The sequence below is a fragment of the Macrobrachium nipponense genome, chromosome 29 (genome assembly GCF_015104395.2).
Source record: "Macrobrachium nipponense isolate FS-2020 chromosome 29, ASM1510439v2, whole genome shotgun sequence".
NCBI lineage: Eukaryota > Metazoa > Arthropoda > Malacostraca > Decapoda > Palaemonidae > Macrobrachium > Macrobrachium nipponense.
In genome coordinates this window covers 40,737,205-40,752,204 of record NC_061092.1, presented here as the reverse complement: position 1 = coordinate 40,752,204, position 15,000 = coordinate 40,737,205, and positions in this window count along the sequence as shown.

The following is a 15,000-nucleotide window of genomic DNA, read 5'->3' as shown; positions in this document are numbered from 1 at the left end:
CTGGTAAACAAAACCATATTCACAAAACATGACAGACATACATTACAATAAAATTTTTAATAACTCTAAGGCAACTGATTTTTTATTTAAGTCAGTAATTTATATTTGAGGTCATTCTTAAACATGTTACAGATACAAGGGTCTAAATGTAAAAGGCCACGACTAACATTGAAATTACAATGAAAAGTAAGTTGTATTAAAGCAGATTCTAAAAGATTTCGTGATAAGACATCTCTTGGACCGTGCAATTACTGAACTGTCAATCCAATTGTAATTCGGTGGTAGTTTTTCACTTAAATGAATAAATAATGCATTGGATTTTTGCCCAGTTTTTACAGAGTATTTATGCTGGGTTAGCCTTACTTCTAAGCCCTTGCTGGACTGTCCGAGCATAGAATGAGGGACAAAAATCAATACATGGAATTTTTATATATTATGTTGTTGCTTTCTCTGGGCCATTTTTTATTATTAACATTCTTTTTAGTGTGTTATTATAGGAAGAAACAAGGTTGACATTAAAAGCTTTTAACAATGGTTTAATGGTTTCAAATCCGTTAAAATAAGGCAAACTGAGAATGTTCTTAGAATTTTCTTTCTGTGTGTTATTTTCAGTATAAAACTTTTTGTGGGCTTTATTATAACAAATGTCTAATATATGTGAAGGATAGCATAAATCTTTCCCTATTTTTCTTATGTATTCAATTTATGCTATCCTTCACATATATTAGACATTTGTTATAATAAAGCCCACAAAAAGTTTTATACTGAAAATAACACACAGAAAGAAAATTCTAAGAACATTCTCAGTTTGCCTTATTTTAACGGATTTGAAACCATTAACCATTGTTAAAAGCTTTTAATGTCAACCTTGTTTCTTCCTATAATAACACACTAAAAAGAATGTTAATAAAAAATGGCCCCAGAGAAAGCAACAACATATATAAAATTCCATGTATGGATTGTCCTCATTCTATCTCGGACAGTCCAGCAAGGGCTTAGAAGTAAGGCTAACCCAGCATAAATACTCTGTAAAAACTGGGCAAAAATCCAATGCATTATTTATTCATTTAAGTGAAAACTACCACCGAATTAATTGGATTGACAGTTCAGTAATTGCACGGTCAAGAGATGTCTTATCACGAAATCTTTTAGAATCTGCTTTAATACAACTTACTTTTCATTGTAATTTCAATGTTAGTCGTGGCCTTTTTCATTTAGACCCTTGTATCTGTAACATGTTTAAGAATGACCTCAAATATATAATTACTGACTTAAATAAAAATCAGTTGCCTTAGAGTTATTAAAAATTTTATTGTAATGTATGTCTGTCATGTTTTGTGAATATGGTTTTGTTTACCAGGTTCCGTATAGCTGTCACCTATAATCCTTTAATTGTCTGGAGATTGTATCTGAGAGATTGTCTTAAACCTTTAATTGCACCCTTTGTTTATGCTTGTTTGGGAAGGTTTCTTATCTTCCAGGTGTGTCGGATTCTAGGCACTAATCCTTTTATAATCCCTATCTGTCAGTTATACGAACCTTCTTGTATTGTCTTTTCTCGTATTTTTGTCAGTATCTGCTCCAGTAAAGGGCTTTTAAGCCGAAAGATCTCGCAGACTTCCTTCGTTTATTTTTCCTTCGTGGCATTTACTTTATCTTTATATATATTATATATATATATATATTATATATATATATATAACTATATATATATTATAATATATGCACACACACACACACACACCCACACACATATATATATATATATATATATATATATATATATATATATATATATATGAATACTGGCATTAACCCATTTTTGTTTCATTTATTTTGAAATTCATGACAGACTCGATAGAAGTGACGTAGGAACTAGAGGAAGGTAAGATTTTGACACCAATTGAGTGTTGTTTTGATGGAATGCAAGCGTTCGTAACATCATGCATACTGGCTTGTGTAAATCTCCATGACTATTTAATATCTTTACAGATGGTGTGATACAAGAAGTAAGGGAAAGGAAATTACAAATGGATATAATACTGCATGAAACTCTCAGCCACGTCCCGGCGGTGGCTTGTGTTGTTGGCACCTATAGTGGTGCAGACGCAAAATCATGCCTAACTTAATCTTAAATCAAATAAAATCTACTGAGGCTTGAGGGCTGCGATTTGGTATGTCTGATGATTGGAGGGTGGATGATTAACATAACAATTTGTAGCCCTCTAGCCTCAGCAGTTTTTAAGATCTGAGGGTGGATAGAAAAAGTGCGGACGGACAGACAAATAGCCATCTAAACAGCTTTGTTACAGAAAACTAAAGAAGGATCATGAATATAATGTGAAATAGCTGATGTCCCGCTGATCATACAATTATGGCTGGACATAGTGAGGAGAAAATACGGAAAGGCTGAGTTTGAAAATATTGGCAAGAAGAGAAAGTTAAAGAGCGTCTGCGAACAACAATATGGTCATGAGCATAAATGGAAACCACCTGGAAGATGGAGGTTCGGATTGTAATATTGATGTTGGAATAAGGGAAGAGGCTGATTTCCACATAAATTTGGAAATAAATAAAGTAAGTAAACAGAGAAGATCGTTGACGAGAGCAGATGTGTCACAGAAAAGTTAATAATAATAATAATAATAATAATAATAATAATAATAATAATAATAATAATAATAATAATAATAATAATAATAATAATAATAATAATAATAATAACACAAGACGCAAAATCAGATCCTTAACACTATAAATTCCACCCAGCCGAATAGGATAACAGAGACTGACAAAAAAAAATATATATAATGATGATTATTACTATTATCATTATTTGTGTTAACATTATCATTTAGGTAAAATTCAATTATGAACATCTATCTAGAAAAACCATATCCAGTTTTGTTTTCTCGTGTTTTCTTAGAGCCGCTTCCCAGCTCCGTATTTCAGCTTCGCATTCTCTTCCATATGGCAATTTCTTATTTCCATATATTCAATTTCTTATTATGTCCACCAAGTGATGCCCATTGGTAGAATTAACAACAAATAAGCGATAAAGAGAAGCCTGGATTCGAATACGCAGACGGATCTAATAACATATGGGAAATCGAACCTCTATGTGGTTTAATAATAATAATAATAATAATAATAATAATAATAATAATAATAATAATAATAATAATAATAATAATAATAATAATAATGCTGAAGTAGCTACAGGACTCATGCAGAAGTGCGTGCTCCTAGAAACAGCTCAACTAGTAAGAAAAGAGAAGGACTCCTAAGTAAGCAGGATGCAACCCGGAACCCTACACTATAAAAACCACCGGTCGAATATGGCAGGCTGTGATAGAAAAAAAAAAAATAGTAATAATAATAATTCGGAGAAACAAATTTACAGTTATGCATATATATATGCATATACATAACTGTGGATTTGGCTCTCCATTAGGTACAAGACTCCAATTCCTACTATGGGTATTTTTTAATATTTTTTAAATAATAATAATAAAATTAATAATAATTAATATAATAATAAATAATAATAAGTAAGTAAATATAATAATAATCAATAATAATGAATAATAATAATAATAATAATATCTTTTTATCATAAAAAATTACTACTTTAGATAAAGACACGCAATGCAGCTGAATTCACATTAACATAATCATGCCATATATAAGACGCCCGTTTGCATTAAGGAACCAAAATCATCCAAATTAAAGTTTGAATTTAACTTTCCTAAAATTACTTTTTCGTCTCATTTGAATAGAAGACAAATGGGATGGGCAATGGACTGCTGAAATATGAGAGAGAGAGAGAGAGAGAGAGAGAGAGAGAGAGAGAGAGAGAGAGAGAGAGAGAGAGAATGGTATATTATATTGAATGGCTATATATATGAAGGGCACTCTCAGAAATTTGAGTAAAATATACTTGATTTTTGAAAAGAATTTTTATGTGAATCCAAAGAAATGATAATTCTGAAGCCAGAGAAATGATAATCGATGTAACGCCAGTAGGTAAAATCAGTCAATAAAAAAAAAATTAAAAAAAAAAAAAAAAAAGCAATCAATTCAAAGTCTGATACTTCATAATAAACTGTCGCCATTCCTTAAAACTCATTTGAAATTCTTATTCGTTGGCAGTTTCTAGAAGAATAAAAGGAGAAAGGAAATGGCGGACGACAATAAGCTAGGACGCGTATACGTAAATAAAAGATAAATCGAGATAAAACGAAGGATAAACTGGAGGAGGAAAACAACAAAGCTTGGAAAAATGGAGACATTAAGAGGCGCCTAAAAAACGATGGAAGCTGAGTCGTGTGATGACGACGATGGGGGAACCTCTGTGGTGGGGATTTTGTTGGTGGGGAAGAATTTTGTTGGCGGTGTTGGCGGGTTTGCTTAGGAAGTTCTCCACCTGGAATAATAATACCTCTCCAAAATGAATTGGAGCAGAAGTAAAGTTTCCACGAGAGTGCTTTCTTAAGACAAAACTAAGACAAAATACTATAATCGTGGACACTGTATTTTTCGGAAATGATGCTCAAGTGCAGCGTAAAGTAATTTAATAACTTTTGAGTAATTAATCTAATATTATTTTCATCTAGTAAGGACCACTTCAGCTCCCAGAATCAAAGAGCATCTGGTTTAGGGGTCCTAAGTTCCACCATGTATGATTTTAAAGACCCTCATTAGGCTAATGTTTATGTAATATTATTGAAATGACGACTTGGAAGTCACGACTGCAGCATTGTATTTTTTTTTTTACAAGAGGAGTGAGAGACTGAACTGGATGTCGTAACGGCAAAAGTGTATCTATCAAAATCGATAGGCTTCGTGAGGAAAATCTGTATAAAAAAAAAGAAGGAAAAAACAAAAACATGCAGAACTGTGTGTGTGTGTGTTTGTAAGTGTGTGTGTATTTAGGTGTGCGTGTGAGAGAGAGAGGGAGAGTAATAGTGCATGTATAGGTGGGTTCTCAGGCTTTAACAGTGAAATGAAGTAGTGAGCATCAGATAACTGATGAGACAATGTCTGAAAATCTCTACATATTAGGATGCCCGTGCCAATCATATGGCAAAAAAAAAAAAAAAAAAAAAAAATTTAGATATAGAGTCTATGGGTGCAAATTTATGTAGATAGGCCGAAACGGTGACTAAATGTAAAGTTACAAAGTATATTAATTTCCAGTTCAACCATGCCAATGTGACAGGTATACGATACAAGCAATACTGACAAGATTGTTATTATTAGATTCACACTACACGTACAGTGAGAGCTGGGGGCATATCTGCAGCAACTATCACCTGAGACTAATAAGTAAATAAAAAAAAATCCGTTAAGCATAGTAACTACGTGTTATATTTACACATAAGCTGATCCAAAGATCCCACTTAATAATTTCATGTTTAATAAACTTTTTACCGAAATGGAAGCTTTGTGACGTGATGCTTTTCAAAATATAATATTACTAATTTTATAATATTGCAAATTTGCCGTTCATATAGATTGCTCATGACGGTAGAGCCAGATCAAATCAACCTCTATCATTTGCCAAGGGTAGAAAGTCGATACCGTGGCATCTTGGCCATATTCCATAAGCTCATTGGGACATTGAAATATTAGAGACAATTTCCTTGAAATTTACCCACATAAAAATAAGTTACTCAGGGAGGCATATCGGAGCACATTTAACAAAACAGTTAAGGCAGAGTGCAAAGAAAGCTAACAGCCAAAGAACTTGAAATTAAATCCACCTATATGCTACTGTAAATGAGAGAATTATGTTTTTTAAAGTTTATAGATAAAATATGTTAAAACTGTACGAATTACAGATGTTCCTCAATTGTATAACAATATCGTTAAGCCCTGGAGTTTTATCGGTTGTGAACAATTCCAAGTATTTTGTTGCCAATAAGCTATTCGTGATGCCATGAAAGGCCGAAACTGAACACAAAATATCAATGGGTTAACACATTATCTAGTTACGGATAATCAACATATGGATATATCTGTCGCAGTTTCCAAGAACAGTGAAACTTTAATACTATGTCGAACTCTTGAAAATGAGTATATTAAATACATTATTAGGAATTTACCAAGTATTCCTTATATGGCTAAAATCAATGTTAAGCATGAAAAGATTATATAAATAATCTGTCCAAGGGAAAGATTAGAAAAATTTTGCGATCTTCATCACTTTCTAAATAAACAGGCTACAGCAGAATTGAGGATACGTCACTACTATCGAAGATTTTTCAATCAATCAAATTAAATATGCTTGTCAAAAAGGAGCAAACCTAGACTTGTTCAAAGTGACGGTGTTAAGATACACAGGTCCCTGATTTAAGAAGAAGAAGAAGAAAAGATAAACTGCTCGACAATCGAACAAGTCTCGTAATTTTACTAGGAGTTAGTTTTCCTATAGTCCAATGATGTGGCAATTTCAACAACTTCAGTCAATTATGCTCTTCCTTATCACGGTACAAATAAAAAAAAAATCTACGTTTTTCAATCATTAAGTATACAACATCAAACCCAGTTCGCACTGAAAACAACCTCCCAGGTCAAGAACAAAGTTGACATAATTGGTTAAATGCAAAGAATACTCATAATCACATGAGTCAATAATATGGGAAAGTAAATCCATAGTAGCATGCCCGTTTGATTTTGCCATTTAAAATATATACAGCAGAAAGCTTTCAATTACCTGCAAGGTCCTTCTTGTCAAGGTCATCGAAAGCTTTCTACTGTATATATCTTAAATAAAAAAGTCAAACAGGCATGCTACTGTGGATTTACTTTCCCATTGATAAAATTATTATTTCTCGGAAGAAAATATGACATTTCGTACTACAGTCTCAACGATTTCCTAAGAGCATAGCCCAGCAATGTATGAATGAAGCAAAGTATTTTGCCCAGGAAAATCTGTATTCAAACACCAGAGTTTAGGGACAGACAATAAAGAAAGGCTTTAATTTAAATCATACACGGCTATTTATGTATACACCAACGAGACAAGTGAAGGAATAAAAATAATTCTCGGAATAGTATTATTACTCTTAAGGAAATTCTATTTAAAACAGATATTTCAACATGGACTTAGAACTATTACCAGAATAAGAGAAATGGTTAATGGGCAATCATCAATAACTAAGATTAATTTGACGATAATAATCTTGATCCTGATAAGGTTAACGAAAGTCACGGACTGGTAATTTATTAGTAAGACAGGAAAGCTGTAAATCCCTAAGTAATCTTTCTTCTACTGATATGAGCTTCGAACGGTCATCTGGATTTCACCAATAACAGCAAAACAATAATTTATGAGGATTTGAACGGAAATTTTCTCCTAATTAATATACTTATTATGCTTTCTAAACTGGATGGCTATTAAAAAGATATTTGAACTTGGTTTTGGCAATATGAAGACTTTCCGCTTAACAATCAGTGCAAACTAAATAATACATTCAAACAGAATACTAACAATATGAAATCAATTAGTAGGCTATTGGTACTCGTTAACTCAACATTCATGTTGCCTGAAACTCTATTATTAGGGTAATATTAAGATTAAGTTTTATACTATTATATTTCCACAAGTTTCTAATATTATGTAATGAAATTCAATATGATTTTCATGGGAAAAAATTGAATGAAAAATGTTTAGGAACAGAAAACTAAAGGTTGTCCTTCCTGATAACCAGTATGCACCACATAATGCCAAAAGTACTCTAATTTGAATTTAAATTTGTATGACCCAAGGGAATATGTACATTGTAGTCCGAACATCTGGAAAAACAACTGAAAATGATCCAGTAAAATATATCTTACTTAATAACTATTTTCATTCAAAATTCTCCTCCGATTTCTCATATACACGAGAGCTATTGACGTCCTACTGGATACAACAGCTAATGTTTGTTCATCCAAAATGAGAATAGTGAGGTGCAAATGTCTTCTTTTGTGGTAGGCCAGCTGATGAAGTTGGCGAAAGCTTCCTGCATATACTAGTAATATACAAACATACTACCGCAGACTTTATTTTTCCAAGCGTTCACATCTTGTATTGAATTGAATTGAAGATAGAATTTAGGCCAAAAGCCAAGCACAGGGACTTACGAGGTCATTCAGCGCAGAGACGGACAGTAAAAGGTTTGAAAGGTGTAACAGGGAAAAATCATCGCAGTTGCACTAGGAAGCAATTGTTAGGAGAGGGTGGAAAGTAAGATGGTAATCACCGTATTTCATTGAAAACCGCTACCTGTAATTATAACGAGTATATGATGAATCAAAGCTTCGTTATTGGAAAAGAATTGTGAAGATCTTGAAGTTTTATCCTGGAAATATATAAGTATTATATCATTGCGGCATCTTGGAAATAAAGGGATATGTAGATGTTAATTGTTAAATAAGCTAATTTGCTTAGTTGTTGAAAAAGTACAGGAAAAGGAACGAAGGGGTTGCAACTAGGGGCCGAAGGCACGCTGCAAAGAACCTCAAGTAATGCCTACAGTGCACCGTATGAGATGTAATGACGGCACTAAACCCCCAACAGGTTACATCTTGTACTGGACAGTTACTCAGATAAACCGATATAAATTCCCTTATTTTATCTGCAGACTAAACTCATTTATCCTTTAGTCTGGCCGCCTAATATTCAATCAGAAACTATACAAAATAATGTAGTATACACTTGAACAAGTAGTTGATTTAACAAATAAGCAAATTAGCTTATTTAACATTAATATCTACATATCCCTTTATTTTTCAAGATGCATACTGATATAATACTTATATATTTCCATTATGAAATGTCAAGATCTTGACAATTCTTTTCCAATAACGAAGCTTTGATTCATCAAATACTCATTATAATTACAGGTAGCTGTTTTTTTAATGAAATATGGTGGTTACCATTGAGTTTCATAAATAAACATATATACATACATACATACATAATACATATATACAAGCATACGTGAGTGTATATATATATATATATATATATATATATATATATATATATATATTATATATTATTTCATAAACTCCGGCTAAAAATAAAGGCTTACTTCACAAAAGCTGTTGACAGAATGGTATTCCACCAAGTTTTGGAAAAAGACTGTTCGGCACTGCGTACGAATTTAGGTACAGAGATGCTTCATTTTCTTGGCTAAAATCGAGGGCTGCCGGACTTAGCAATCAAAGACCACAGAACTCATATATTGCATAACCTCTGAACATACCAAATACCTTGGAATTAAAGAAGTTTCGCCTACAAGTTTTAATTCTACTAACACAGGTCAGAGTTTGGGTGATTTTGCTTTTTAGGCCTATGATCTTAAAGAATTATTAACGAGCCTGATGATTAGCGAGGAAGTACAGAGTGTCCATAAAGTCCTAGAACTATTACAAGTATTTATTCACTGTAATGGTACTGGGACTTTATGGACACCCGGTAGAACTAAGGACGATGGTCTCCTCCCTCAAGCAAGCTCCGGTATACATAACAAAAGACAAAGCTCCCATTGTAGCTACGTCTAACTAATCTTTAATATTTCATTAGTTAAGAAAACTACACACTGATGACAGGTAAAACGTTTGTTTATCGTACCATGACTGCTTACCGTGAAAAGAAAAAGAAATAGTACGTACACGCTCATGACCGGTCAGTTTCAGGTCAAGGTAATGAGACCTTCAAACTCCCATATCCAAAAGAGGAATCATTAGCGATCATTATCAACATGAATAACTTTACAATAAAACAGCAAAAATGACTTAAAAATGAACAAAGATTCGGCTTGCTAGTTCCAGGTGCAAATTTCGTCAGTTGCCAAAATCGAGACGGACTTGTAAAATTGTTGAGTAATATAGCACCCAATGCCATGTAGCCTATACTAAAACGCGGGTCCTCCCTAGATAGTGACCCTCTAGGGTTTTCGGTGGTAGTTATCTAGGACTAATATTTCTTGGGGGGTCATTATTTTTATGATAGTTACAGTCTTTTGTTTATATTTTTACGGTAAACCCCAACGAGCTCCTATAAACAGGGCGCAAAGTTGGATACATATCGGGTTAAGCCCCTTGGGGTCACTATCTGGGAAAGATACGAATACGCTAACTAATAGGTGTTAAGGAAAAGTGACCAAACATAATTACATTACGTGACACTTCACGTCTTCTATATAGCTAGTTAGAATGACCAAGCGACAAAAAGCCATAATAAATCTCAAAACTAGAGTACAAGAAACTGCTTTTGTGTTTCGTTACCGAATATTATAATATTATTTATGATGAAGACACCGGAACGAGCATGGAAGCCTAAATTTAAGCTGTACACATTATGTTCAAGTGGAAAATCTATAACTAGAAAACTTATTCATTCCAAAATGACGGCAAGTACAATAGGCACGTCCAGTGAATTCCATATTTAATACAGAACCTGTACACATTACCCTTCACTTATCGCTGACTCGTAGGAAGTCCTGTCATAAACTCCAAAGAAAAATAAAATATAATTTTCCCATCACCGAACCAGGATAAGAATAGATATAAGATTGTAGCATCCACATGTGATGTTACTGAATGTAAAGAGCCAATAGATTGTATCATGGTAATTACCAATCATTTTTCTGATTAGATGACTCGTCCTGTTGTGGAATAGATACATAAATACACACACACATATGTATATATATATATATATATATATATATATATAATATATATATATATATATATATAATATAATTATTTATAAAAATAATAATATATGTATATATATATATATATATATATATATATATATATATATATATGTGTGTGTGTGTGTGTGTGTGTGTGTGTGAGTGTGTATGTGTGAGTGTGTGTGTACATATGATTTATATATATAATTTGTAATCCATATTATATGCACTTAATTTTCAACGCAGGCGATCCACTTACGCTTCATAGATAGATTCTTATATGCCAAAACCCAATATCTAAATATAAGTTTAAAAAAAAGGGGGCAATTCAACAGTGAGTTGTTCATAGAATACATAATGATTAAAAATAACACTAAGAGTTAACAAAATATCAATATAACCAAAAAAAAATAAAAAAATGATTTTCTTGACCTAAACATTCATTAAATAATAATAAAAAAAAAAGAATAAGCAGGTTTCCCTAAAGACGGGATGGCCCTAGAGTAAAACAAGACAATGTTGACTGCAGCATTCATAATTCAAGTCATGAAATAAAGGATACACTTATATTTATATATATATATATATATATATATATATATATATATATATATATATATATATATATATATATATATATAAGTTGTGTGTGTCCGTTTAAGAGTACGAATTTAAAGGTATGCCTGTGCTCACTAAACATCATATATCTTCTCCTTTATTAACAGTTTTTTTACTTATCTGTCTGCCACCCAAAAATAGTATGTACCATAATCCTAGCAGGGACCCTTTCTATACACCTGTCTCTGTGCTATTTTCGTCCTGCAGTATATTGAGGGAGCCCCATGTAGTAATCTTTATACCACACCTTTAGGGCTAATTATAATAAAATATTTCAATTTCGGGGTTTTGTTGCAAGCCTAACATTGCATTGCTGTTAGTACTACTTTCATATTCTACGTGAATGTTTAGTAAATCGTTTTGCAGAATCTCTTCAGTCAAAGACTTTACTTTTATATCTTTTATTACTACCAACGCTTCTTATTAGTGCCGATACGAGAAACTGATCTTTTCATAAATCTAGAAATATAAAAAAAATCAGCATTTACGAAGATGAAAAATAACACATACATACATAAATACATACATACATACACACGGAAACTGCTGAGTACACAGAACAAATCTGATTACGATATCTCATCAACAGCTTTTGTGATATATTTTTAAAACTGTAAAGTCTATAAGGACATCCTGATATATATATATATATATATATATATATATATATATATATATATATATATATATATATATATATATATATATATATATATATGTATGTGTGTGTGTGTGTGTGTGTAAGCGTGTCTGTGTGTGTCTGTGTGTCTGTATATAATCTCGCATGGACATCCAACATGAACCCTTTACAAAGACAGGGAAAAAATGCGATAAGTAAAGCTAAACGTAACAGGGAATAAAGAACGTGATAGACAACAAAATCAACGCTGGAGGGACGTAGCGAATAAAACAAGAGAGTGAAGTGAACAGAAAAGAAGAAGAAGAAGAAGAAGAAGAAGAAGAAAAGAAGAAGAAGAAGAAGAAGAAGAAGAAGAACAGGAGGTGGAGAAGAGTAGGAGGAGGGGAATAAGGAGAAGGCAGGTAAAGGAAAAGTGAAGGAGATGAAAGATAGATACGACAAATTGAATCTATGGAGTCCGGCAGCCTTCGGGTGTCCCTTCTAGGCTCGTGATGTAATAAAATACTCCCAATTGATTTATTAAGGGAACCTTCTCCGGGAACAGCGGGCCAGCATCCCAATTAATACCCGAACCCAGCAGACCCAATGGGTTTTCCACATTCTCTCTCTCTCTCTCTCTCTCTCTCTCTCTCTCTCTCTCTCTCTCTCTCAATTCCTTTCACAAGGTTTGCAATTCAAAGATATTGGCTGATTATACCTGTCATGTTCTTGTCGTGTTCTCAGGAGGGCTTTCAAGATTATTGCGGGATTCGGTTTCCGAGTCATGTATGCATATGTATATAAATGTGTACACGCATTTCTACTGCAACAGGCGTGCATATATAAAAGCAAATATGGGCACATTTATGATGAAACGAACAAGAGACTCGACACAAATGTACTTACAACTTTTAAGTGGATTTCATTTCATATACACAAACATCTGTGCATATTTTATAATCTTAAAGGCTTCAAATATAAGGTATGCGTTGGAAAAACTACGCATATAGAAATATATCCAAAACTTGAAAGCATTTCATTATATAAACTTACTCTTAATCTCTAAGGCAAAGGTTTAAGCATTTATACAGAAATGTAACTACGTGCAAGTAAACATAAGAAAGTTTATTATGCCACTTTTTAATGTCTATGATCAACCACACACACACACACACACAAACCCGCACGCACACACACACACACACACACACACACACACACACACACACACACACATATTACACACACCAGTTAAGTAAATATGTCATATCTAGTTGGTACGATGTGGGCAAACAAAGGAGTTGATAGCGCTATCACTAATATATACGTATATATATATATATATATATATATATATATATATATATATATATATATGTATATATATATATATATATATATATGTATGTATATATAATATATATAAATATATTATATATATTAAATTATTATATATATATATATATATATATATATATATATATATATATATATATATGAGTGTGTGTGTTTGTGTGCGTATATATATTAATATTATTACTTTTCTTAAATCAAAATACTTATGAAATATTGAAAATGAGGCCGAGGCATCATATTCCCTAACTGGCTACTGAAAATATTTCGGCAGTGCCCGAGAAATGCCATGCCTGGCAGACACGACTATGTCCTGTCAAAAAAAAAAAAAAAAAAAAAAAAAAGTAAAAGTATAAATATATATATATATATATCTATATATATATTAATATATATATATATCTATAGAATAAAAGATAAAAAAAGGAAAACCAAAATTGGTATACTGCATAAATAAAGCACTTCTGTACTGATAAAATGCTGTAACTAATCTTTATGAATAAGAATAACAGGAGATTCTGTAATCGTACTTTTTGATGCAGAGGAATGAAAAGCAAAACAGCAGAATATTCTTGCATAAGTCAGGAATAAAGTTAATGACGGGGAACCAAGGTTAGGTGTGACATTAGCTTGAAGAAGGTGAAAGACATTTTAGCTTTTTAAGGAGGAAACATAAATTTTAAAGGAAGAAATAGGAGCGAGTGGCTAATACCAAAGTATGCAGTTTCGGAAGAGGAATAGGCTGAATTTTAGATCTCACATCAGAGACTACTCTTGTGTTGGAAATAAATTTAGCGCGTAGAAAAACGCATCTGACAATTTACTCTCATATATATATATATATATATATATATATATATATATATATATATATATATATATAATATATAAATATATATATATATATCATATATATCTTACATACATATATATGTATGTAAATATATATATATACACTTATATTTCTATTATAGATTTTTTTCCCCCAATTTGCATATTTCTCTCTTATGTCATTATCTAAATCTTCATTATTATTATTTTGTCAATATTTTTCAAGGGGTGTTACCCAAGCAGCCAACCCCCCTCCCGCCAATCCTTTAGTGCTGCCTTGCAATAACCAAATTGGGGAACGAAAAGTAAGCCTAGAGGAGGTTTGTTAGATCTACTAGCCCTACATATCTACATATCACAAGTACGTAATTTACAACATAAATCCAGATTGACATATAAAATAATCCTTCCAGGTATTATTTCTACTCCAAGGGCTGCTCCTGGAGCATGAGCCCATGCTGGCATAAGACCAGTTTCATTAGCAACAACACCAAAGAGTTCATCATTACTGGGAAGTCGAAGAAACAATGTCAAGGGAAACTCAAAAGTAAAATGAGGTCTCTTTTATCCTTCAATACCTTACCACGCCCGTTGGAGGCCGTTGCACCTCATGCGATGCACTGTAGGCATTACTTAAAAGGTTCTTTGCAGCGTGCCTTCTGCCCACGTCTGCAACCCCTTTCGTTACCTTTACTGAATTTCTTTTCATATTGTCTTTCCTCCATCTTACTTTCCACCCTCTCCTAACTCTTGATTCATAGTGCAACTGCTCTGAGGTTTTCCTCCTGTTACACCTTTCAAACTTTTACCGTCAATTTCCGTTTCAGCGACGAATGACCTCATCGGTTCCAGCGCGTGGGCTCTGGCCTAAATTCTATATTC